Here is a 13,371-nt window from a genome sequence, read left to right as displayed (position 1 = left end):
AGAAGTATTTTTAAAAAGAAAAAACAGCAAATCGAAACCAAAACTCCTTTCACCACCAGAAACGACGTCCCACTTGACGAAATGGTGACGTCACACTCAGTATTAGGAAAACACTCGTACGTGCGTTGGATGGTGAAAATAAATTATGGAAATCATGACGCATTGCACAAAATGTCTGAGGCAGTTCAATATAAGCCTCACAATTTTATAATCAGGCGGGAAGTGAACCATAACGCCAGTACACTGTTTGTGACGTCAGAAACTCAGTGTTGCCGACAGAAATATTCTCAACTTAAGCCACGAAAACAGCATATTTTAAAGTCGTGTTGCGCGAGAACGGATTATCGTACGGCGCCCAAATTTTGTAGAATGCGTCAGGACGGAGAGGAGAATATACAGAAAAATTTTCATTTGAATATTCGAATGTCAAAAAACCTTCGGAGTTGCCCTTTAAAACTCTCAGCTGGGGATCCAAGGGGTGGAGGCTCGATTCCCAGTGGAGACAGGAGTTTTCATTTGATTTACAGCTATAGTGTGACCGAACGAACGCCGACAGTATGAGCCATTAAAGGCTTTCGCCTTAGATTTTCGTGCGTAGCGAGCACTTAAGATATATCATTACCACCGCAGACGACCATCCCGCGCGTTTAAATGCAACTCTCTCACGCTCTGCATTGCACTTCGCTGTCTTGATCAACTTCCTTTTTTGTTCAATGGATTCAAACGCACCGCAATCCCATTGCCCTCTTAAGGTGCGTTGAAGACTAGCGACGGTTTGATTAATAAGTTGACCCACTCCCGAAACTGGAAAGGCTAAGAACTAGATCGCTTGCCTGCTAGAAAATGCGAACTTCATTCAAGATGGGTCTAATAATGGGGGCCCTTTGTATTGCATCACCAGCACATGTGTAGTAGTGTGGAACTAATGTGGACCTCAGTATGAGATCCACCACAAGTGGGGTGGGGCAGGCATTTTTGCCAGCTTATGATGTCGGTGCTTCCTTTTTGTTTGTGTTAGCTACACCACTTTCATGAAGTATAAAATTCGCAGTCAACTACAACTGTCACATGACAAAGGCATTTAGCTAATGCATTTTAATTTTTGTTACGGTTCAATTTAGTAACTCGTTACTGTTTTTTCTTTTTTTTTTTAAAGTTGAGGGCCCAAACTCAACCCCACATTTTGAGCTTGAGGTAAGGTCAAGTGATGTCGTCAGTGGCCACTGGAAATTTGAGTTGAGGTCGGGCCCAAACTCAACCCCGCATTTTGAGCTTGAGGTAAGGTCAAGTGATGTCGTCAGTGGCCACTGGAAAATTGAGTTGAGGTTGCCTAAGGGTACCTCAACCTCAATTGCTGTGGTTGAGCGAGGTCGGCAAAAGTACTTTCGGTTTGAGTTAAGGTCGAGGTTCTTGAGGTCAAATGTCCATCTCTGCGAACAGGCAATTTTCTTCTAACCTTCGACAGTTTGAGAAAGCCAATTTGAGTTATATTATTCTGCGGTCTATGCCTGCATCTTTTAAATCTTATTGTTTGCGTGTCCCATTTCTAAGCAGTATACGATATCACCACTGAAACGAAGGACTTAAAATTCGCTTTAAGCCTTATCTTTCGCCAAAGCTCCGTGTTCCATTATGCACGCTGCATGGCATTTCCTTACCCCTTAGGATATTGCTGTCAAGCGTTGTCACGTTGAGTTGCTGTTACCGCGCCTTATAAAGAAAGCTTTGTAGCGAAAGCTACACTAGGCTAGTACAAAAGCAATTCGCGGAACCGGGCAGAGGTCACAACTGCGCATGCGCCGTTACCATAGCAATTAGTTGCTCCGGAGCCGAGCATCGTCGCTCCGCCGAATCCACTGCACCGAGTCCACCGCGCTTGGGTTCATCACTTCGATCGTTATTCCTTGCATTGCGCATATGTCAAGTCGCACAATGCGTCCGCTCCTCATACGCGCACCATGGAAGCAGAGCGGTAGTGCTCGTCACGGCAGCAGTACAGCCTGTGGGAAACTGAGTCTTCCGATCCTAATGTTTAAACTACGGTGCCATTGGCTTTGCGTATAGATGTGAGACTACAAATCTAAATGCTGTATAGCCAAAATTGTGATGGCAGTCACCAATCACCGGGTCATCTTCACAAGCATAAAGCCAAATGCCGAACAAACTTGTGCCTTACACAAGGCGAACTGACTCTTACTGCAGTATCACTACACAGTATCACTGCACACTGCACTGCACACCTTCTACATCGAGTGCGACCAGAACCTCACACAACCACAAGCAGTGTTGAAGTCGATGGATGGATGGATGAATAAGACTGAACCCTTTGTAATGAGCGGGGACGTCACACGCCTCCTAACCATGAACAATTTGTACATATTCTTGCCTCGATTTCGGGCACCAATTAGCTAACCTTCGGTTGGTTATTTCTGCCCAAAGGCCCTTTCCTACTAAATGTTTGGTTGCGCCATCTGGCGACCAAGCAAAATACTAAAATTGTTGATGTTTTTGTAAAAAACCTGTGAGATGGCGCCACAAAACCTGCTGGGCTCACTTGATTGGAGATTTTACATTATAAAAAGGATGTACAGTTTAATTCGATGTCGGCTTAAATTCCCTACTATCGGAGCCTCATCAGAAGGTGTGTGTTATTGTATGTACTGAGTTTTCGCCTTTCCTCAGGAGTTGTAAGCATTCAAGTAGTTGTAACAAGTGTATTGAGTGCATAAATCTCGTTGAAACGGTCTACTTACAAATGAAAGCTGCGAAATGAACGACGAAAAATGTATACTATATATAAAATCGACAATACTTCTTACTGCGAATTTTTATTTGTTAAAAGCGAGTTGACTAAAAGACACTAAAGCATAAAGTTAATATAACCAAGCGCTAAAGCTTGCCTTTGGCGCTTGGAACTTGGCAGTCCTTAGTCGCTTATGCACCGCAAAGTCCATAGCGTTAATATCGTCAATATAAGCAAGACCTAAAGCAACACATAAACACATAAAACTATGGCGCCTGGACGAAAATCGATGTAAACAACATTTAAACTTGGGCGGCGTCGGATTTACAACGTGAACTGCAAAAACGCATTTTTTTTAGGTTGTAGAGCCATCTACCCGTAGTGAAATAAGTTACAAGTAATTTACACCGGCAATATTACCGCTCAAAAAGTAAATTTTAATAAAAAGTATACATACTGTAAAGTATTAAAGTAATTAAGTATTATTTGTTTTCAAACTGCTTGGAACTATTAGCGTTGCAAGGTTGTCACTAGTGCAACTAGAGGCCGCGAACATCGCAAGTGGGCGGGACGTTGAGCGCGTTTTCTTGTTTTGACGTCTGGCAACCGCGTGTACGCACAGGTGTCCGCTGAACAGCTGGTTGCGAGCTCTACAACAGCAGCTCGTGCATCGTTCGGCCGACGGGTTCTTTTGGCGCGTAGAGGATTTTGTTTCTCCCCGAGTTCATTCAAACCGGCAACGCCGCATCGCCACTACTTTCGTCTGCAGCCACGGATTACCACTGCGTTAACTTTTGTGGAGTGCCTCAAGCAGTACGTTTCAGCAGCAATGGCCCGTCTGGCAGCAGCTCAGCAGCCTCGGATCACGCTCGTTTCGTGGTGCTAGAGCAACGAAGGCAATCGGCTCTCCGCTGACCGACAGATCCGGTCCCTCAAGCTAAGCCTTGCGTTCGCTCTTGAAAGCCAACAGAAGTGTGCGAAGTGTGTGAGTGAGTGCGTGTGTGTGTTTGGTTGTGGATACCTTGTTCCCGAGTTTTCGCGTCGGCAAGGGGATTGTGCTGGTTCTGTAACGCACGGTGAACTCGTCGATGACAGCCTGAAAGGTGAGTGTGAGGTGCGTTAAATCTCGAGCGCGCGCGGCGGTGCTGGAGGAGTCTCGAAACCAACTGTCACCGAGCATTGACATTTCGTTCCCAACAGAGGGTAAACTACGGACGTGGCGTTGCATAACGCACGGCGCTGACCCATGCACTTGCCAAGCGATGGGCAGGGTATCGCGGCTGGATCGAGTGACACGCCTACGGTGTGAATGCGCTTCTTATTGCTGATGTGCAAAAATTAGAGGTTCATCTGGAGGCGGTGCATTAGCGTTTCTGTACATGATCGCAGTTTTCAAAATTGCTGGCGTCGTTAGGATATCGTTAGTGGCAACCTGGCAATTGTGTTCATGTCTCAACTGCTTGCCATGTATGTTGATAGAGAATTTCTGCATTTGACAACTTGCCTTACTTGCCAGTCGCTGCGCACAGAGATCCAAACGAGCGTGATGCAACGGTTTCCAGGCCTGTGTTGGTCAGATATGCCCGTGAGTGACCATGGTAAAGTGGCTGCGACAGCCACGTGGGATTTGCAGCTCTTATTTTTCATATTTCTCCTGACCAATGAAAGTTTGTTACCCAAGCTACTCGAGCTGTGCGTTTCAGGCACTGTACGTGAACTTCGACTACTTACTGGAGGCGAGTTACGCTTCACTGGTTCTAATGTCAGGCTACCGTAGTCAGGCTGGACCGGAACCTGGCCTATTTTGTGCGCGCCTACTTTTCGACTAACCTTGACGGGTTCTCTTCGCATGGTTACTTCGTCCGAGGAGGAGGCGCTCTAAGCGGTCCCGCACGCACGCTCGCATGCTTTTTTTTTTTTTTTTTTTTTTGGCTTTTTTAGTGACTCTGGACTTTCGGACGGCGTCTGAGCATTGATGGAACGGCAAAAGAGAGAAAGAGGAAAAAAAAAACACATTTTGACAAATAGAGAACGCTGCTTTCGATGCGCACAAAGCCTCGCCAGCCCAAAAACAAGCCGTGCTTATTTCGGGACTGATAAAAAAGAGCACCTTCCCGCCACCCATTCATTACATGCACTTATGTCTTCCTTCTGGCTCGCGTTTTGCCGCTTCCCGTGCTTGTTTCTTGCTGCTTGAGTTCATGTCTTCGCCACGAGGGCTCGTACGGAAGGGTGGTTGAGGCGCTTCAACCGGTTGCGCGTCGTGTCGTCTGCTTCCTGGCATGGCGCCCACTTGCCGGTGTTCTCTTGCCGATGCTCGAGATTTCTTGTTTTTGTTTTCGTCGTTATATGCGTGCGTCGCTAATTGCGGCTGCCGCCCTTTCTCCCATGTCTTGCCTTCGGCTTTTCTGTAACACTTCACTTCGCTTGTCGGCGTTCCCTCTTGCGTCCCTTGCTTTCAGCAGCGTGTGCGCCCTAAATACGCTTGCACATTCTCTTGCCGCGTTCGCGACTAGTCGCACTTTAGCGTCGTACGCGCTGCGGTTACTTTTCCAGGCTACTCCAAGTAGTGTCGTTACTATCTGTACTGTGCAACGGAAGTCAGCACATTAATTTCTAGGCTGGTTTATTACTTCCTGTCTGCTTTTATTTTGACCATACTGTCCATTCACATGACAATACCTAATACTGTCTGTTGATAACACATTTCATGCTAAAATAGCTCCGAATTTGATCGTGCCATTACGTTTTCTCAACTCATTGTGGAAATTGACATGCACTGAAGGCGCTTGTCGCTTAGATCTGGCAGAAGGGTTCATAGAACTTTTGACATGCCTACTTATACAGTGCGGTCCACGCTGGTAAATGGAGCGTGCGATCGCATGACCCCCCCCCCCCCCCCCCTTCTTATACAGCAGGATCTTTCCGGAACGGATAGCCCCCTTGTGTAAACACTGCTAAACTCCGGCCACTCTCATACACATGGCGTGGACTTGTGCACACTACAACACAGACGACTCAAACACCCCAGAGGCGTGGGAGTCTCTCCTGAGTACTTCCAAGCCAGCACACCACCGCTGGCTTATCCAGCGCGCGGTGGAGGCCGCGACATCCCAAGGGATCCCCGCCGACCTCCTCTAAGCCAGCGCAACCGGTCCTTTGACTGGTCCCCTGTTTTTGGGCGCAATAAAAGAGTTCACCACCACACCTCATGAACCGTTGAAACCGACAACTGGCGAGAATCCATGTGCATGCTAGAGAAGAGCAACCAGAGGTGATTGCTGCGCATCCACCTTGTGCTATTTTTTGTCACCGGCTCTCGCAGAAGAGCTTTGCCAAGCGCTGCAGCCACGCGGTCTCATGTTCCCTTTGTGGACCGTACTGTACATAGCTTCTTTAACATTCTAGATATTTGGTCCCGGAAAGAAAGGCTTATTGTTGCCCTCAGTAGCACCTTTGAGCCTGAATCATGAGCGCGAACGCCACCTGTACAGTACAGAGTACAATATTTCGGCTTGCCACATTCGTCCACGTTAGCAACTTAGGTTGTGAACAAGAAAGCCGCAGTTTTCCCGAGATGTAATTCGTTTTTTCTTTTCTTTTTTATACATGGCCAATTACCAGCGAACGTTATTCTTTGTTTATTTTGAAGTGCATTTCTATTTACACTTCAGGCCAAAAGGCACGACGCCTGACGTGGGCCTTCCTCCCTGGGGGAAGCAAATTGCATTTGGCACGTGCTAACTTGATTAAAGGTATGCATGCCTTCAAACCGTCGACTGCGCATATTCAGTCGTTAAACGTGATCAGCGTTTTCGCGCAGATTATCCTGTGAGCGAAATATTTATTCATCGCTACATGTCGCGCATGTAGCGATGTGTTTCGCAAGCTGTTTGCAGCAGTGGTAAAGTGAGCTCCAACTCATTTTAGCAGTGGCACTCACTACATGGTAGTGTTCCTTTGCCTCCGCCATCGCGCCGATATCAGCGTGGGAGCACATTCATGGGAGCGTGCCACTCTTTTCACAATGCCCCAAACAGGTTGAAAACGGAGTGCAGTAATAGAACGTTTGAATGTTCGTGTTTCAATTCCACCGGACAGTACTTTTACGAGGCATTTTGATAATGGTGTGAGAACTAAGTTAATTTGTGGCGTTCGCCAGATGCGACTTAAACACATTTTACTAGCATTAAAAAATTGAACTGTTTATTACATAGCGATATTGTAGCGCAAAACAGGCAAGACACACGAGAAGACCGAACAACACGAGCGATAACTTCCAACAAATTTTTTTTTTCCCACATGCAGCACATTTATACGCCAAAGGCAAGATATCACATGTGCTAACAGTATCATCGCCGGAGGAAAGACAGTTTCTTATCACATAAACAAATCGACGGTAGGCTAACACATGTCTCTCCGGAACCATTTATCCCCTCCGCTTCAATCATTGCACGTGTGGTCATATTTGAAGGGGAGAGGATAAATGCTTCCGGAGAGACGTGTTAGCCCTCCGTCGATTTGTTTATGGGATAAGAAACTGTCTTTTCTCCGGCAATGATACTGTTAGCACATGTGATATCTTGCCTTTGGCGTATAAATGTGCTGCATGTGGGAAAAAAAGTTTGTTGGAAGTTAGCGCTCGTGTTGTTCGGTCTTCTCGTGTGTCTTGCCTGTTTTGCGCTACAATATCGCTATGTTCATCCACCAACAAGCCTAGAAAGCTACGCTTTTGTTTATTACATTTGTGCTGAGGATTCTATTCCTTTTTATGTGGGAACCTGATTCATTTTTGTGGACGGCAGCTGCAGAGGTACAAATATGGGATATAGCGGTTTTGAAGTCTCCTTGTAGTAATCAATTCATCTAGGCTAAATCGTTGTTTTTGCGCAGATGTACTCCGTGATGGATAACTCGGTGCGAATGGCAAACTGGAGGAAGGGCGACACTTGCTTTGTGCGCTCCCAGAAAAAAAAAAAAAAAAGAATAGAGAAAAAACGCGAATAATAGGTCCGTCTGTGTCTATCGAAGCTTTCACAATACACGTGTGCAGCCTTATGCAAAGAAGTCGCCATCGAGCCGGTTCTGGGTCGGTGTGTGTTTTCCGGAAAGAAGTTGATGTAAGCCCAGTGCATGCCTATAAAGCCTTATCGCAAATATTTTTTTTTTTTTTAAGGTGAGAAAGGGGATATCCTTATATCTCGGCAGGCGGAGAACAAGAATAGCAATTCGTGTGAGAAGAAATGGAAGCCGGCATTGCAATCGGAATGCGGTCTGGCTACTAAAGCAGCGCCATGGGTGGCACAGGGACACTATCTCCGATTAAATTTTAGCTATTCACTGTTTTCCGACGTCGTGTTTTTCGGCTTTGGCCGGTTCGCAGATTACTGTATGAAGGAGGAGTTAGGACGAAAGAGGTGCTCGCGTAAAACTGGTTGCTGGACTATAGTTGTTGCATATTGTTTAAAAAAAATTACCGCCAGACAAGACGAACGCGAGAGGTAGACGGAACGACGCGCTTCCTCTACCTCGGTTGTGTTCGTCTTTTTTTGCGCTAACTTTTTTTCTTAGAGTTAGGGAGAGTTGGTCCTACTCGAGCAACGGCTTTACATGTGGATCAGTGGCGAAGCGGAAGCAACAAACTTCCCACCTACAATGCCGTTTCCGTCGGCAAGTTTTTTTTTTTTTTTTTTTTTTGCTTTCTTTGCTATGGCTTTATTTTATTCCTCACTGTTTTTCTCCGGAGGACGCCTTAATAGTTAAGAGCACGGAAATAATGGATGACGTGCCGAAGTGGTCCAAGTGCGGAATTATTTTTATGGAGTAAGTTTTGTGCTGCATTTGGAAAGTAATTTATTTTTCATTAATTTAGAAATTACTGCTCGCATAACGCTCGAGGAAACGGCAGAGTATTTGTGGTGTGCGAAGCTAAAACGACACAGAAGCTGCAAATGGCTAACGGCAAGGCAATTGTATTAAGTAAAACGAAAGTTCATAGTCTAACTGCGCCTGAGCTCAAGCAATACAAAGGCGATTAGGAATAAACCTTATCCACTTTACCCACTTCTCAAGTGTAATATATCCTTTCCTCTTTGCTCATGCTTTGCTTTAACGTAGTTTCATTTACGGCACCGCCTTATTGCGCATCCGCCCCTTCCTTATTTCATCCCTATTGCATCAACATCCTGTTCCGGCTACTTGCTGGCCGTCACTGGGCCGTTATAATTACTATCTAGCTTCCTTCCTGGCTCGCCTTTTTAGGAGACGTTTAGTTAGCTTTCACCTTACTGTGCGTACCTCGATGCGCGGCAGGTTCCGACTCGGTAAAATAGCAAAAAAAAAAAAAGAAAAAAAGAAAAAAAAATAGAAATGCGCTGTCAACGGCATTGGATGACTTGTTATTTTTTCTTTGCAAGTGCCGGTGGCAGTGACTTATGAGAGGTCGCCTTTCGTGCCATTTTTATTCCTGGCAGAGCACTCTGTTCCTTCGTTAGCCGGGAGGCTTGTTTTGCTCCCTTAAACAGAACGGACCTGATTGGTTGCCGTCAATAATAGCGGATCTTTTTTTTCGCTTCCGCCGTCTCCGTCATTCAACGCACGCAGAGGGTACTACATGTTTTTGCTCCACAGTGATCCTTAACACATACAAAAATGAAGAAGTCATACCGGCCGCCATTATTGACAGGTGGCGATCCAAGCCCATGGGGAGGGGCTTTAATGGGGATTTTGTTGCACCCCCCTCAGCCTCCCTCATCCTCCTGTTCTCTTTTACTTCCATTTTACTTGCGCCCGTTACATCAGGAGGGAATCTTCGACACGTAAACTGTGGCTTTATTATAGCTTTATAGCCGTTGGGTTGAAGTTACTAGACCAGGTGTGGCCGAAAATGTGTCGTATGTACAGTACGGTCCACTGTTTAATGAACATGAGGTAATGAACATGAGGTCGCGTGGCTGCCGCGCTTTACAAAACACTCCCGAGAGAGTCAGGGATAAGCGATCGTACAAGGTGCATGCGCACTAAGCACGTCCGACTTCTCTTCCCGAAAATGCTCTTGATGCCGTCCGTTCTTGCCAGAGGTCGGCGGCAGCGCTTTGCAAAGTGTTTAGGCGGCGCGATCTCATGTTCCATTTAACAACGGACCGTACTGTACACGTGATCGATGCCATGAAATTCGCCGTCCTGCGTAAATTGTGCAAATTCGAAGAAGCTAAACTCCGGTTAAATAAGATACCAGAGTTGGCGATCTGCTCTGGATTTCTTGTAGACGGGCTCAGTCTGGCAAAATGCCCCACCACCATCGCCGGTGCCAGCGATTCCTGTTCCTTTTGCAGCCGCCGCGTACTCGGAATCGACTCGAGTCAGCTCACCCCAGCGTGCGCACCGCTTTTCTTTTTTTTTTTTCTTTCAAATTATCCTGTATCGCGTACCTCGACCATAACCAGCGTCTGTGGCAGCGTGGGGCTTGATGCAATGCCGACGTTGCTGACCCACGTGTTGCACGTTGTTTTGGACAGCGGCCGTTTCATGAGCCTCTCTGCGAAAGGCCAGTTTCGGATCGGATTTGTTAACTGAAGGCTGATGCACACAAATGATTTAGACTGCGATTAGTTTTTTGTTATTTCGGATTCATATGACTCTGATTTTTTTTTTTTTATGTTTCTTACTTTGTACACTTTCGTGCTGCTGGTGTTGTGGAAACCAAATACGAATGACGCGGCACAAGTGAGGACTCGTGATTGGCTGGTGGCGGTGGAACGACATGACAGCGATTCGTACTCACCGTCCGTCTGCTGACCATCGATAGCACGTGGGAGTCATCCTGTCGGGGAACTCTGTGTATACCGAAGTCTTTTTCTTCTTTCGTTCTAATTTGTAACCTTCCATCCGTATTTAATTTGTCCGCGCAATAGGTAACTCTTTGCGCAGAGAAATAAGAAAACTATTTGTATGGAAATGATTGTCATGCGTCCGAGTGTGCGACACCAAGTCTTTCACAGCGTGTTTTTGCTTTGAAACGATACGCGGTGCATTAGGAGACATGGATCACTATGTAAAATCCGCTATACTCCCACTAACTAATGAAATTCTTGAATGTTTTTTCTTATGACGTCGGCAGCTGAACCGTGGTTGTGAAGTCACAAGTGGTATATGAGATTGCGGGAAGCGTAGAAGAATTGCGATATGATAGTTCATTTATTCACTAGCTCTCACCCAACTTTCATTAGCACAGCAAGTTAAAGCCCCGCCGGGGTGGCGCAGTGGTTACGGCGCTCGACTACTGTTCCCAAGGATGCGGGATCGAATCCCGGCCTCGGCGGCCGCTTTTCGATGGAGGCGAAAAGCAAGGGGCCCGTGTGCTGTGCGATGTCAGTGCATGTTAAAGAACCCCAGGTAGTCGAAATTTTCGAAATTTTCTGGAGTCCTCCACTACGGCGTCTCTCATAGCTTGAACCCCAGGTAGTCGAAATTTTCGAAATTTTCCGGAGTCCTCCACTACGGCGTCTCTCATAGCTTGAGTCGCTTTGGGACGTTATAAACCCCCACAAACCAAACCACAGCAAGTTAAAACTTGTATATAGACTAAAATTTGGAGCGATATGAAACGGCAGAACAACGATTGCTAGCAGTTTTTGTGCGCCTGACAGGATCTTGCATACCTCCTTTTGATAACGGAACTATCGTTCAGCCGCTGAAACCGACACTGATACTTTACGGACGAAAAAAAGAATACGGAAATTGCTCGTGGAAACCCACGCTTCCTGCCCATCATTTGAAAAGGAAAACACCAGAACATTCTTTTTTATTGTTCTACACTTCTGATTTGCACTTTCCCTAATGGTACATTCCAGTTTTGGTACAATTTTCGCGTGCTTAATATAGAAGTTAGCGCAAATGCTTTCGAAATGACATAGAAGAGACATATGCACACGACGGTTGATGTGTCTCTTCTATGCTTTTTGACCAGGTATTTGCTCTAACTTCTTATATACTACGCGGAACCAACTAACCCGACAACACTCCCTTCCATGTGCTGCTGTGCTGCGGATCGTTACACTCCTAACCCCCATCCTGCCATTATCATTAGTGTCTTCCTTGGTAGTTCGTCTTTGGAGTGTACCCCGCCGGGGTGGCGCAGTGGTTACGGCGCTCGACTACTGTTCCCAAGGACGCGGGATCGAATCCCGGCCTCGTCGGCCGCTTTTCGATGGAGGCGAAAAGTAAGGCGCCCGTGTGCTGTACGATGTCAGTGCACGTTAAAGAACCCCAGGGGGTCGAAATTTCCGGAGTCCTCCACTACGGCGTCTCTCATAGCCTGAGTCGCTTTGGGACGTTAAACCCCACAAACCAGCCAAACCAAACCATACATACATACATACATACATACATACGGATCGAATCCCGGCCTCGTCGGCCACTTTTCGATGGAGGCGAAAAGCAAGGTGCCCGTGCGCTGTGCGATATCAGTGCACGTTAAAGAACCCCAGGTGGTCGAAATTTCCGGAGTCCTCCACTACGGCTTCTCTCATAGCCTGAGTCGCCTTGGGACGTTAAACCCCACAAACCAGCCAAACCAACCAGTCTTTGGAGTGTGTGTGTGTGCATGGCAGGCGCCTTGCCCACGCTCGCCCCCTCGCGCACCGACGGTGGGTTTTTATATAGGACGTAGTTGTATTTACTCTCTCATTACCGTATTTTCTTTTTAGGCAGCAATCGGTGGCTGGAGGTCTTGCGAGGATGAATGTGATGGGTGCCGAGCGCTGAAGATTTTATGCGCGGCCTCGTATACGTTACGTCATCAGCCGAGGGGTTTATTTGGACGGCGCATTGGCAACGGGTCCAGTGCTCTTGCTCAGCTTCACTGCTATCAGTGGTGGTGCCAAAAATACTCCGAGAGGAAAGAACTGGTGGTCTTGAGCTCGATTGCTTACGTTTTTCATACCCCTCTCCTGTTGTTGTTACTGCCTATTTCGAAATACCTTTTCGAACAGTTCTGGCCAACTTCATGCTTGATGCAATTTAGTTTGTAACTTTTTAAAATCCTGTTACATTGTACAGGATGCCCCCATTCTGTCTCGTAACTTCGAGACCACCTCCTGTGTGCGTTCACTGATATTAATTTACATGATTAGCTGGTTTATGGGGTTTAACGTCCTAGAGTGACTTAGACCGTGAAATGTGTCTTAGTGGAGCGCTCTGGAAACTTCGAGTACCTGGGGGTGCACTGACATCGCACAGCACATGGGCGCCTTGCTTTTCTCTTCCATCGAAAGACGGCCACCGCGGCCGGATTCGATCCCGCAGCTTTGGGCCTGTACAGTGGTCGAGCGCCATAACCAATGCGCCACCGCACCGGGGCCGTTACTAACTGACTTGATAAAATAGATTCCGGTTGTAGAGTAATCGCCCCAGAAAAACTTATAATAATCGCTACTGATTTCTAAGTGACCTGTAGCCGGAGTCCGGAGGCCAAGTCTAAGCGCTTAGTAAACTATTTTCTTTTTATTTTGAATAAAATGTGTAAAAAGAATAAGAAAGAACGCAACCCAGGTCTTACTAGACACAAATTTGGAAATCCTAGCTTCATGGCACGTTACCAGGAAAGGGTGAAACCTTTTTTAAATGCT

The 13,371-nt window shown here is 46.6% G+C and overlaps 1 protein-coding gene across 3 annotated transcripts in view; it reads left to right on the top strand.

The window, feature by feature from the left end:
- The first annotated feature begins 3,353 nt into the window (after window positions 1–3,353).
- Window positions 3,354–13,371, top strand: part of LOC146175642 (ninein-like protein) — a 547,135-nt gene continuing 537,117 nt past the window's right edge. For all 3 annotated transcript variants that reach the window (XM_084582042.1, XM_084582041.1, XM_084582040.1), the window contains exon 1: window positions 3,354–3,846. The gene's annotated coding sequence lies outside the window, so the exon portion shown is untranslated. The remainder of the gene's footprint in view (window positions 3,847–13,371) is intronic.

Source organism: Amblyomma maculatum, chromosome 10, assembly GCF_055883805.1.
Source record: "Amblyomma maculatum isolate TAMU_Amacu chromosome 10, ASM5588380v1, whole genome shotgun sequence".
NCBI lineage: Eukaryota > Metazoa > Arthropoda > Arachnida > Ixodida > Ixodidae > Amblyomma > Amblyomma maculatum.
This window is presented reverse-complemented; position numbering and strand designations above follow the sequence as displayed.